Below are 13020 nucleotides of genomic sequence, written 5' to 3' on the forward strand. Positions count from 1 at the left end.
CAGCTATATGTATTGCAGGATTGAAGAAAATGAGGTTTTGCTTTCTGGGTTATTTCTGTCGAAACAGGTAAAAGGTTCCGTTTCTCAAGTGTAATTATTGAGTTGTTTTTAGTTATTCAAAAAAAAAAAGGCTAAAGAGAGGAAATTGAGCTGTTCTGTTTTGCAGGTAGATAAAAATCTGAGAAGAAAGAGTGAAACTTTGAAAGATTTGAAGTTATGCAAGTTAGGGAAGATATTAGGAAACGAAGAATTGAGTCAATTGAGTTCTTTGTATGGTATTCTGAATGAAAAGAGGGGAGAGTATTTTGGTTAGTTATATAACTAACGACAATGGAGAACCCCTTCTCGTCGAAAGAAATATGGATGGGTTATTGGGCTTGGCCAAGAGCTCAAATAGATAGTGTCCCACCTTTCGATGATTCTCTTAGGAATTCATTGTTGGATGACCCATTCAACATTTTCTCAGAGCTTAGGAATTTTGATATGTATGCTGGATGGTGCGATAGCCCGTCAGCTATGGATCAAATGTTTGCCTTCGATGGGATGCCATCTTTTCCATCAACATCCTATGTGCAGAAAGTTTTGCAGAACAAACTTCTGCTCCCTTACTGGATAAAATAAATGCTTCTGGGACTTCTTACAATGGTGGAGATAATGTGGTGCTTCAGCAAATGAATTCGTATTTTGGTTATCCCTCAGATTCCATTGATGCTGATGATCTGGGTGCAGAACACAGTAGTGGTGCTGGTCCACAAAACTGTTTCCAAAACACCTCAGATTGTATTATTTCTCTGCCAACTGGGCCATCATCACTTGCTGAGAGGATGCTAAGGGCATTATTCTTGTTCAAGGATTCATCTGTAGGGGTTATTTACGTGCAAGTGTGGGTTCCCATAAGGAGTGGGGATTAATACGTGTTGCGCACCTCAGAGCAACCATTCTTGGTTTGACCAAATGCTAGCATGGTTTACCACTAGACCTTCCTGGTCGTGTGTTTATCTCTAAGATTCCAGAATGGACTTCAAGTGTAATTTATTATAGCAAGCCTGAGTACTTTCGGGCAAAGCATGCATCTGATCATGAAGTACGGGGTTCTTTTTGCATTGATCTATGATCCAGATGAGATGTCCTGCTGTGCTGTTCTGGAACTTGTCTCTGTGAAGGAGAAACAGATTTTAATTCAGAGATGAAAATGTTTGCCATGCACTCGAGTTTAGCTTCACTTTACTGTATACTATATTGCAGAAGCTTTTGTTCTCTTGTATCTTTAGATGACAAATTATGTGACTTGACTAGCAACCTGTTTTCACTTAAAAGCCTAATAGAAGGAAAGAAAGGGAATAAATTGTTTGTCCTGGAGAGAGAACAAAATGTTGTTCATAAATAAGTTCTTCCTTTAAGAACCTCCTGTTCCAGCTTATGCAATATATTTGGATTGGAGTCCAGACTTTAAGTACTCACTCTTGGTATGTTGTTGATAAATAAGCTCCTTTCCCTTGCCACTATGTTTTAGAACCATAATATGCTGTATTTTGAACAGGAAAATGCTAGATTTATCTGCATTTTGGCAATAACTTCGTGGTCTTGCATATTCTGCATCGCTTAAGGATGACAACCAAAATTGTTGCGTATACTATGTTGTCCTCAATGCAATGGATTGACAAGGGTAAGGTCGAGCAACTGATTTGCATTTACGTAGTACTTGGATCATCCTTGAGATTTTCAGATTACATAGACAGGTCCATATCAGTTTGCATTTATATAATATTTACATGGTATATATGAAATGATGAAACACCTCGTAGTTTTTAGTTCAGCCAGAAATCTCCACAGGAATGTGCAACCAGAAGAGCGTTGAGTTCCTTTCTCATTTTATGTCTCTGCCAATTATACTATATTGTTTACAATAATGGCCATTCACATCTGATTTGATGAGCGTTGAGTTCCTTTCTCATGCAGCCCACATTCTCTGGTAAGCTTCCCTGAAGTTGAATTCCTATATGTTGTCTGAATACTTTCTTTCCTATCGATGATTTATGTCTTTCATATTCTCATTTCTTGCCAAAAATTCTCAATGATTGCCAAACCTCTGCTCCTAGTATGCCTCAGCCTTAGAAGCCAAATTATTCCTGTATGAGTTGACATCACTCGCTAGCAATCTTAGTACCACTTCCAACCTCTCGTTTTCACTGTCGAACTGCATGTTGGCTAGATAATTAGAAAGACTGTCATACCTTTATCTTCAGTAAGGGCACATTAATGTTAAAATCTTACCACAAAATCAGGATTTGTCACTTCTTCTGGTGCTAGCATAAACTTGATAACATACACACCACAGTCATGTCTGCAAAGAAAGAAATCATGTCAACTAATGTGGCTTACAGTATTTTAAAGGTACTCAACATGTAACCTAACTACTTAATATATTGTGGATCATAAATATACATGTACCCATTTTGTTGCTGTGGGACATTCGATGGTCTTTCCACTCTGAAATCTGTGAAGCACCAAACTTTTTGGTAGTTCTGATCTATATCATCTTTGAAAAGGGCGTCCAGGCTAACCAACTGGTTTGTGAAAATGTTTTGGCAGGAACAAGTTCATAAAGCCCGTTAGTACAGTGCTTAACTAAGGTAGCTCATAAAGTATGCAGCCATTTACCAAGTTATGCAGTCGCCTGTCAACCCAATCACTCTGACTTGATGCAGCTAATGAATCCCATATCTCAACAACTTGCTTTTTCAATTGTAGTACAAATAGAAAGAAATGCCTTCTTTTGTTGTCAAACACAGGAACAAACGCCTGCAAATATAGTTTTCACAGCATAACTAAGCATGGGATGCATTAATTGGACTAAAGAAAACCAAACTTCACCTCTTCACAGCACAAAAGATCTGACATGTAGTTTTCCTTGATCCTGTGCTTTTTCGCGAAAGAAATACACTTAGATGGATCATCTGCATTCTCCTGTACAACACATGAGTAAAAGGAAATTCTGTTTTTTCATGTAGTGGACTTGTAAAATTGAACAGAATAAGATGTCAATTGTACAAATATGGTCTTGGAACCTACCGCAAAAACAATTGGCAGATACCAATTTACAGAATCTTCCATCTTCCTCTTAACTAAAGTCATGGCATCAGATATCGTAGAAAGGACGTTATCATCAAGCCAGGCCTTCGGTCTCAGAGAGTATAGTTCCCTCCGAGATAAATGATAATTCTTGCATTGAACAATAATCTCACTAGCAGAAACAGGTACAGAATAGGTCAACTGGTGAACTTAAATGCATTCAGCTAAGCAAACAATAACTTGGGGGAAAAGAATCTGACCTCTCACTCAGTGAAGAATCAAAGACATATTGGATTAACTTTAAGTCCTCTGGACTGGTAGGTTTGCTCACTGTAAACGGACCAACCAAATATTTAGACATTTGCTTCCCAGGTGAGTCAAATCTCACATCCGGGAAGACCAGAGAAGGACCAGGCTTCCCTTCCTTGCTGCTGCAAATATGGAAGACAAAAAACAAATTGAGAAAAATGATAATCCCATAAAATGTGAACATTCAATTTCAGGCGATGAAAACTATAGTTACAACAGAACAATCACTTTCACATATTGTAATCTCATAGGACTTGTGCTAATACCTTGAAAGACAATCAGGATAAACAAATTGATACTGTAATTGAAATTACAAGGTTGCACCATTAAGCTTAGGAAACGCAAATCAAATCTTAGCATAGTTGATCTTGTTAATAATCATCACAAGGGAAGTGAGGGACTTTTTCTTTCTGCACTTTGCAGACCAAATTTCATGAAACAAATAATAGTAGAAAAAAACAGGAAAATGATTTTCAGAAACTCAGGAAACAAATCATTTTGAAATTACTTGTCTCTAGACACCGATCTATTATACAATATACTAAAAGAAATTAGTGCCTCAACTACTGTTTATCTAGATACAAAACACTATGGATTAGAATAGTGTAATGGCATAGTTGCCCTTGCCACAGAGAATTGAAAGGATAGCAGGGGGTGGGGTTGCCTTTTCAGTGGGATACATATATCATTGAAGGGATGGTTGAGGAGAAAATGGTCAGTTCTGATTTTGGTGGGGTTGCAGGCCCTAGGTTGCAGACACTTGGCGTTGGGGCTGACAAGCTCTGAGCGCTAAGGTCAGACCTACGCGCCACGTGGGGCAACAGGCCTCAGGTTGCAGACACTTAGCGTTGGGGTTGCCCTACCCTAGGCGCTAGGGCCGACCGCACGCATGGTTGCAAACCAAGGCGAGCGGGTTTGGAGACCCACGCACTTAGGGTCTGCAAAGCTAAACCCCCCTCGGGTGTTCCAGGACAGTGCGACTAGGTCAGCAGACCCACGCACCCTGATTTGCCTTCGTCTGCTAATCGGCGCTTGGGTCTGCAGACCACGTAGAGAAGAATAACAAATTTGAAAAAAATTGAAAAGATGAATAACAAATTCTAAAAACAACCACATTTTATTTGAAAGGTAAATGTATAAATTATCATCATCATCATCATCATCATCATCATCATTAATAAATTTGAAATAAAATATTATTGCTACTAAAGAAAAACCATCTAGTTGATTTGAGAGATAAAATTAAAAATTATTATTATTATTATTATTATTATTATTATTATTATTATTATTTTTTGTGCTATAAATATTATTATTTTGTTATAATTGATGGTATTAATATTAAAAATAGTATTATTTGTGGTATAAATATTATTATTTTTTATTATAATTGAAAACATTAATATTAAAATACTATTATTTGTGTTATAAATATTATTATTTTATTATAATTCTCTTGGGTCCAGCGTTAGGATCCAATTCTGCTAGGTCCTGTGTCAGGACAAATTAGCCTTGAGTCCTGACGTAAGATCCACGTCTCATGGGTTCGAATACCGGACCCAACAAAATTAGGTCCAAACACAGAACCCAAGATTAATGGATCTAGACGCATGACCCAATAAAATTAAAGATCTGACCACTGGACCCAAGGCTAATAGATTTAGATTCAGGACCGTTAGACTTGGGTTTGATGTCAGGACCAATTCCTTACTTTTGTATTAAAAAATAAATTAGAAACGCTTGCTCATTTCCGTGTGCTGAATCATGAAGGTTTTGTATTAATATTTTTAGTGTTTGGTGTGTTAGTGTACTACAACAGCATACATTATTATTCCATGTATCGTGTCTTCTAATTATGTTGAACCTTACATCATGCAGTAAAAATATTAAATTTTATTTTAGAATTAACAAAATCTATTACATGCTTCAATCTCAGAATATGTTGTTTTTTTCACATTTGTTTTTAACCATTTGGTTATGGGTTTTTTTTGTCTTTTTTTTCAAAAAAAAAAGTCCAAGGACGTTGTTAATATTAGAAAAAAAAACTTGAATTTAATTTTAAACATAAAATTAAAAACTATAAAAACTTTTAAAAAAAATTAAATTGAAACCCACGCTGTTTTAAACATGACAATCATCCATATTCAAGGTACTAGGACTTTGTAGCTGGTCATAAATATTGTTACGCTGCTATTTCATTGGAATGCATATAGCATTGAAAGGATGGTTGGGGAGAAAATAGTCAGCTCTAGTTTTGGTGCCCTAGACTACAAACACCTGGTGCTGGGGCTGGCAAGCCCTGGGTGCCCGCCCGCCCGCCCGCCCGCCCGCCAAGTAGGGTTACAGGCCCCAATATGCATACACATGGCATTGGAGCTGTCCTGGGTGCTGGGTCAGACTCGCACGCATGACTGCAAATCCAGACGAGCAAGTTTGAAGACCTGTTCAAGCCGTCTTAGCCTTGGATCTTGCTTCAGGACCCAATGTTGTTGGGTCCGGCATCAGGACCCATTGCTCATGGATTCGGCAATAGAACTCATTTCGTTGGGGTCCTGCATCATGACCTAGGTCTCTTGGGTCTTGTGTTGGGACCCAATCCTCTTAGGTCCTTTATCAAGACTCAAGGTTTTTGGGTCTTGGGTTTATTTATAATTACTTGTGTTATAAATATAATTATTTTTCTTATAATTCAAAGTATTCATCTCAAAAATATAATTATTTGTGTTATAAATATAATTATTTTTCTTATAATTCAAAGTATTCATAGAAAAAATATTATTATTTATGTTATAAATATTATTATTTTTATTATAACTCAAAATATTCATAGAAAAAATATTATAATTTGTTCTTGAAAAAAAATATTATTTTTATCATAACTCAAAGTATTCATATAAAAAATATTATTATTTGTGTTATAAATATTATTATTTTTCTTATAATTCAAAGTATTCATATAAAAAATATTATTATTTTTCTTATAAATATTCTTGGATTTCTTGATATAATTATTTGTGTTATAAATATCATTATTTTTCTTATAATTAATAATATTATAATTAAAAATATTATTATTTGAATTATAAATATTATTATTTTTATTATAATTAATATTATAAAAAATAATTAAAAAATTAAAAAAATACATTATTATTATTATTATTATTATTATTAAATTTTAAAAATAGTATAATTACTATTGAAGAAAAACCATCATTTTTTTAAAAGATTAAAAAATATAAGAATTTGAGTAGACAAGTTAAATATTATTGTTGGGTCTGGTGTTATAGCCAGACTCAACGCTCTTGGATATGATGTTGCAAACAGACACAACACTCTTGAAGCTTAGATTCTTTTTATATTTTTTATGAAAATAAAAGGTTGGTTTGCTGTGTAGCACAGCGTAGACCACCAAACTAGTAATAAACTAAAGAAAGCACTTACTTGTTTTCTGGGCTTTCCAACCAGTCCTGTCCACATATAAAAGCCTCTATGTTCTCTGGCCCCAAACCATTGAATGCTGGATTCACCTTTGTAGCTTCACCGCTGATAGTAGACTTTGATAGAATAGCTGATATTGGAATTGCTAAGAAATCACGAGCCATTTTACCAAGTGCTGGAAATCTTGGAGTATTGACTCGCCACCAAGCTAATACATCTGAAACCTTATCCCGGTTTTCCACAGGCTCTCCTAAATACTGATCAAGATCAGATTTTGGCGGATCAACCTTAAGCCACTCACAGAATCCCAAGAACTTACCATCAGAATCCAGATCATATGATGGCAAACAACTGATGTCGCTGGCAGGTGATGCTATATAACCAGTGTCATTCGCATAACTGTTGTACATACATGTAAGTTTGCTACGAAATTCCTGCAAGTATTTGCTAGCATCACTGCCATACATCAGCAAAAACCCATACTGCACAAATTTAAGTTTACAGCGCGGGTCCAGTACTAATAGGATTCCAAATGCAAAACTCCATTCACTCCAATGCCTATCAAGATTCACCTTCATTCTCTTCGCCATTGAACAAACATGTGCATGCTCACTCTTTTCCCACGAAAGCAAGTTCTTATATATATAGCAAACATCGAGGAAGCATGCATCTATGTTTGATGAAGAACTGCCTAAAGATTTGTGGATCACTTTTAAACACTCACATACAACCATTAACTTCTTCCACTCCTCTGTGGATGGATTCACCTTAAAATCAAAATCAACTTGCTCGAGTTGAGTAAAAGCTTCTCTTAATTCCAATGCACTCCTGAGCATGACAAATGTGGTCTCCCATCTGGTAAGATCATCATGAGAGGCTGCTTTCATATCTTGCAATTTCACATGATTAGTTGCTTTCAGAAACTTATCTTGGTTAATTGGTGTTGCATTCACATATTCAATACAGCCCCTAATCTTGTTAAGCACATCTTTTATCTCATAAAACCCATCTCGAGCAAGAAGTTCAAGAGTTTGTGCGTAGCAAGAAAAACATAGCAAGTCCCCATTCATGTGGGAATTGACTGACAAGCTTACTTCTGAATTCTCTAGTCATTTGACTGTTTGGTGGAGCAATTTCTGCAAACATAAAGTGCACTTTCTTAATAATGTTCCACTCCACAAGCACATCTTTCACAGCTTCATTCTCCAGTTGGGGATATGGAAGAAATCGTACAATTATGAACATGGTTCGTAGTATGTTACTGAAGGGAAAAATGCCGAAGAGTTTTTGGCCTGAAGCAGTTAAATGGAGTGTTCATATATTGAATCGTTGCCCTACGTTTGCTGTAAAGAATATTACACCAACAGAAGCCTGGTGTGGATCTAAGCCTATGGTTGATCACTTCAGAATCTTTGGGTGCATAGCATATGCACATGTTCCAGATGCCAAAAGAACAAAGCTGGATGACAAGGCAGTAAAGTGTGTATTTCTTGGAGTTAGTGAGGAATCAAAAGCTTACAAGCTTTATAATCCAATCACCAGAAACATAGTCATCAGTCGTGATGTTCAGTTCGATGAAGAAAACACATGGGATTGGAAGAAAACATATGCAAATCTGTTTCAAGATTCTGACCTGTATGAAGATGCAAGCTACGGAACAGAAGAGGGTTTTATTGGTGATCACAGAATTGAGTCTCACATTCAGCCACCTAAATGTGAAATTCACACAGAAGAGCAGCTGCAAGTTCCTATTCCACATGAAGGAACCATTGTTCCACATGGTGAAGGGACATCCAACATACCTCAACGGCAAAGAACAGCTCCTGCATGGATGAATGACTATGTCAATGGAAATGAATTTTCTGATGAAGATACCTTTGCTCAGTTTGCTTCATTTGCAGGTTCTGATCCTATCAAATTCGAAGATGCAGTAAAATAAGACAAATGGAGAAGAGCTATGGATACAGAGATTCATGCCATCAACAAAAATAACACTTGGGAACTTGTGGATCTTCCAAGAGGACAGAAAACTATTGGTGTAAAGTGGGTCTATAAGACCAAGTTAAATGAGAATGGGGAGATTGACAAGCACAAGACTCGTCTAGTGGTAAAGGGTTACAAACAGCAGCATGGCATCGATTATGATGAGGTATTTGCCCCAGTAGTCAGGCATGATACCATTCGTGTTGTAATTTCATTGGCAGCACAGCACACTTGGCCTATTTTTCAGATGGACGTAAAGTCTGCTTTCCTGAATGGGGACTTGGAAGAGCAAGTTTATGTTGATCAGCCTTCTGGATATGTGAAGCAAGGATATGAGGAACAGGTCTACAAATTGAACAAAGCTTTATACGGACTGAAACAAGCTCCTAGAGCTTGGTACAGTCGTATAGATGCGTTCTTCACTAAGGCAGGTTTCAGAAAATGCCCACATGAACACACTTTATTTGTTAAAACTGCAGGTGGAGGTAAATTCCTGTTTGTGTGTTTATACGTGGATGATCTTATTTACACTGGGAATGATGGGATTTTGCTTCAAGAATTCAAAGACTCCATGAAAGCTGAATTTGAGATGACTGATTTGGGTATGATGAGTTATTTTCTTGGAATTAAAGTCATGCAATCAACAACTGGAATCTTCATTACGCAGAAGAAATATGCAAAAGAGATCTTGGAAAGATTTCATTATCAAAATTGCGATCCAGTCAAGAATCCAATTGAACCAGGACTGAAGCTATATAAGGATCTTGATGGACAAAGAATCGACAGCACCTATTACAAACAAATGGTTGGGAGCTTAATGTACTTAACGGCTACTAGGCCGGATGTTATGTGTGCAGTGAGTCTTCTTAGCAGGTACATGGAGTCACCAACAAGTCTGCATTCCCAAGCTGCGAAGAGAGTGTTTCGTTATTTACAGGGAACAATTGATTTCGGTATACACTATAAGAAAGGAGAAGCTTCAAGACTCATTGGCTATGCTGACAGTAATTACGCAGGTGATTTAGACGACAGGAGAAGCACTTCAGGAAGCGTGTTCATGATGAATTCAGGTGCTGTGTCTTGGTCTTCAAGAAAACAACAGGTGGTTACTCTATCCACAACCGAAGCAGAGTTCATAGCCGCAGCAACATCAGCATGTCAAGCCATATGGCTGAGAAGAATTCTTGATGATCTGCATTTTCAGCAACATGATCCTACAATAATTCACTGTGACAGCAGCTCAACAATCAAGCTTTCTAAAAATCCAGTCCTTCACGGGAGAAGCAAGCACATAGATGTGCGATATCATTTCCTTCGTGATCTTTCAAATGAAGGGACCATCGAATTGGTTTACTGCCGAAGTGAAGATCAAATCGCAGACATCATGACAAAGGCACTGAAATTGGATGCATTTGAAAAACTGCGTAATTTACTTGGAATGTGTTCGTTTTAGGTTCTTGAGCAAGGAAATTGATGACAGCAGCTATGTTGTTTGTTTAATAAAACTGCTATGATGAAACCTATGAAACCTCCATAGTAGTACCATCTTAAACTGGTTTTTGCAGAAATCAATTTAAGGGAGGGTGTTAAATGTTTATTGTTTATTTGTTATTTGATTTACTCTGTATTTGAATAAGTTTCTATTTACCAGAACCAGTCAATTGTTTACCTATTCCTTAGGAAAATCCCAGCTGACTAGGTGACAGTTAGTCATGGGATAGATGCTGCATATTTTTCTACTTATCTATTATTTGTATTCCTATTTAAGTTGAACTCTTCTTAATGAAATATATAATGTTGCACTTCCCGTTTGTTGTTACAAAGCTTTAGCTTCACTGTTACGTTTTCAATACAAAACTTTAGCTTTGAATTAGTGCAGAACACTTAGTGTTCAACAGTTTTGCATCTCTCTGTCTCTTTTCTGAACAACTTCTGAAGTGTTTGCGTAGATTTGAAGTTCCCTTCGTGCTTTCCCCTGGATACTTCTTTTGACATCCTTTACATATGGCCCATACTGCACTATTTTCTCTGTCTATAACCTTTTCGAAATGTTTCCACACTTCAGATACCTTTCGTCGTTTTGTACCACCACATATGATGAGCATATTACCATCAGGATCTGGAGCAGGTTCAATTTTATCATTGTTTTTACTAACTTTCGAGCCTCGTTTCCTGATGGATGGTTTTTGTGAAAACATTGTCAAGCTCTTACAAGTTTGCTTTATTGTACGCTTCAGTTTCTCAACCAATTCTTGCTGCTCTAAACTCTCTTTCACTAGGATAGGGAGAAAAAACTCTAATATATAGACACAATCATCACCAGTGCTCCTTAGCAGGATTGCAACCGCAGCATTCAAATTATACTTCCGTGCGTGATGAGCAAGAGGATAGTGCTTTACATGCTTTTCCTTCACATCAGGCTCAAAGGAAGGAAGACATGTTTCACAGGCTTGTCCAGCAGCACCTTGCCCTGGGTACTGAAATAGCTGCTCACAAGCATGCACAAAACCTTGCATCTCCTCGTCTGCATAACAAGCTGTACGCTCTATTGCAAGTTCACCTGACCATCAAAACCTTAAATTACCTAATTTTAAAATATCATCATCTCCCCAGGGAATCCATGTCAGAGCAAGTGGCAATCCGTGTGTTTGGCGTACAGCTCTGGTAACATCAGCGATTTCAGTTAAGCCAGCTCCTTGAACCTCATTAAAACACTGGGAAAAAAATTCTATTAGACAAAGCAAAAGACAACCTAATTTTGCATAGAAAAAACTGTAAGGTACTACTGATACATACCTGAGGAGGTCGAGGTCGAAGTACTAGTAAATTGGTCTGTAAATTGGCAGCCTGCAAACAGTTGGGCTTATAAAGAGTTTAAAACACCATCAAATAAGACAAATATGTCTCTTTGCACATACAATTTAATGGCAAAAATAATTTGGATTGAAGTTGTAATAAGGAATGCCTCATGAGCTGCAATTAAAAGCTTAAAGACTGTTTCACTTCAAGAACACTAGCAAATGCGAACGCTTAAAGATATGCTAAGGAAAACTACTCTCTTTCATCTCTTTCTTATTCTCTTAATTCCTGATTATAATTGCTGGGGCTGTTAGGTTGTTCGAGTTATTGTTGAAATTGTCTTCTAACTGTTTTCTTTAACTATTTACCGTATAAAAAGTGAAGTGGGTTGTTTTGTTTCAATCTTATCTCTTTGTAAGTCTTATATTTCAGACAATTTGAGTGAATTGCTTTGTGGTAGTCTTCTAACAACAATAAATTGAGTGCTCTTCTCAACAAAATCTGATTGAATATATATATATAATGAAAACAAACCTGGAGAGCCTGGACAACTTTTTCCGTCTCTAAATCAAAATCCTGTTTCTCCTCCATGGTCACAAGCTCCAGCACAGCACAGCAATAGTCGGGTTGATCAGAATGAAAGACCAGAAAGGCAATAATACCCCTTACTCCACAAGAGATGGCATCTGATAGGTGTGCGTATTCATCCGGTCTGTAATAACTTACATTTGAAGTCCATTCTGGAAAATTAAACCCAAAATTCCATGCCCGATCCAAAATGTCTGGACGTGAAAACCCTTGCCGACCCTCCAGTTGACGATATTCAAGTAGCGTAGAATTTGGGACGCACAGGTGAGGGTAAGGCTGATTTTGCAGTCCTCCAGGCTTACCTAGAGCCCAAAATTGAGCCAAAAAAGAACCAGTACTTCCTAAAGAATCTTTAAGCAACGATAACGCTTTTTCCATCTTTGCAGGTAGTCTTAACTTTGCAGGAGGTAAATCATCAACGACGCAAGACAACTGTTCCACATCCATTTGTATTTCGACAATGTTTTTAGCCACAAGTCTTCTCACTCCGCAGATCTTCTCACATAGTGGCTGGAAAGTGGAACGATGAGGAGGAGGTAAAGGCTTGAAGGAGGTTGACTTGTTGACTTTTGGCACTGTGTCTTAAAACTAACTTATTTTCTGTCCCTTTAAATTCACTGATATTTTACCTCTATTCTGATAGTTTAACTCTTTTCAATTTCATCCTTGTGTTTCTCTTGACTAAAAAAATGCTTCCTTATATCAGCAGAACTGGCTGAGAATTTCAAGTGCATTTGGATTGTCCTGTCTAAATTTATAAGCTCAATCACCATCTTGTTATGTAATCATTGAAAAGAGAATAAATTTGAGAGAAGTTCAATCATGATT

The 13020-nt window shown here is 37.0% G+C and overlaps 1 long non-coding RNA gene and 1 pseudogene across 1 annotated transcript; both read right to left on the reverse strand.

Annotated features, from left to right (window-relative positions):
- Positions 1-1874: 1874 nt before the first annotated feature.
- Positions 1875-3522, reverse strand: LOC133670932 (uncharacterized). The gene is made up of 5 exons (XR_009834181.1): positions 3073-3522; positions 2662-2967; positions 2452-2567; positions 2275-2344; positions 1875-2197 (listed from the first exon to the last, which is right to left on the reverse strand). It is a non-coding gene; the product is annotated as an uncharacterized LOC133670932 (long non-coding RNA).
- Positions 3523-6820: 3298 nt separating this feature from the next.
- LOC133671448 (uncharacterized) lies at positions 6821-12639 on the reverse strand (annotated as a pseudogene).
- Positions 12640-13020: the final 381 nt, after the last annotated feature.

The sequence above is a fragment of the Populus nigra genome, chromosome 13 (genome assembly GCF_951802175.1).
Source record: "Populus nigra chromosome 13, ddPopNigr1.1, whole genome shotgun sequence".
Taxonomy (NCBI): Eukaryota; Viridiplantae; Streptophyta; class Magnoliopsida; order Malpighiales; family Salicaceae; genus Populus; species Populus nigra.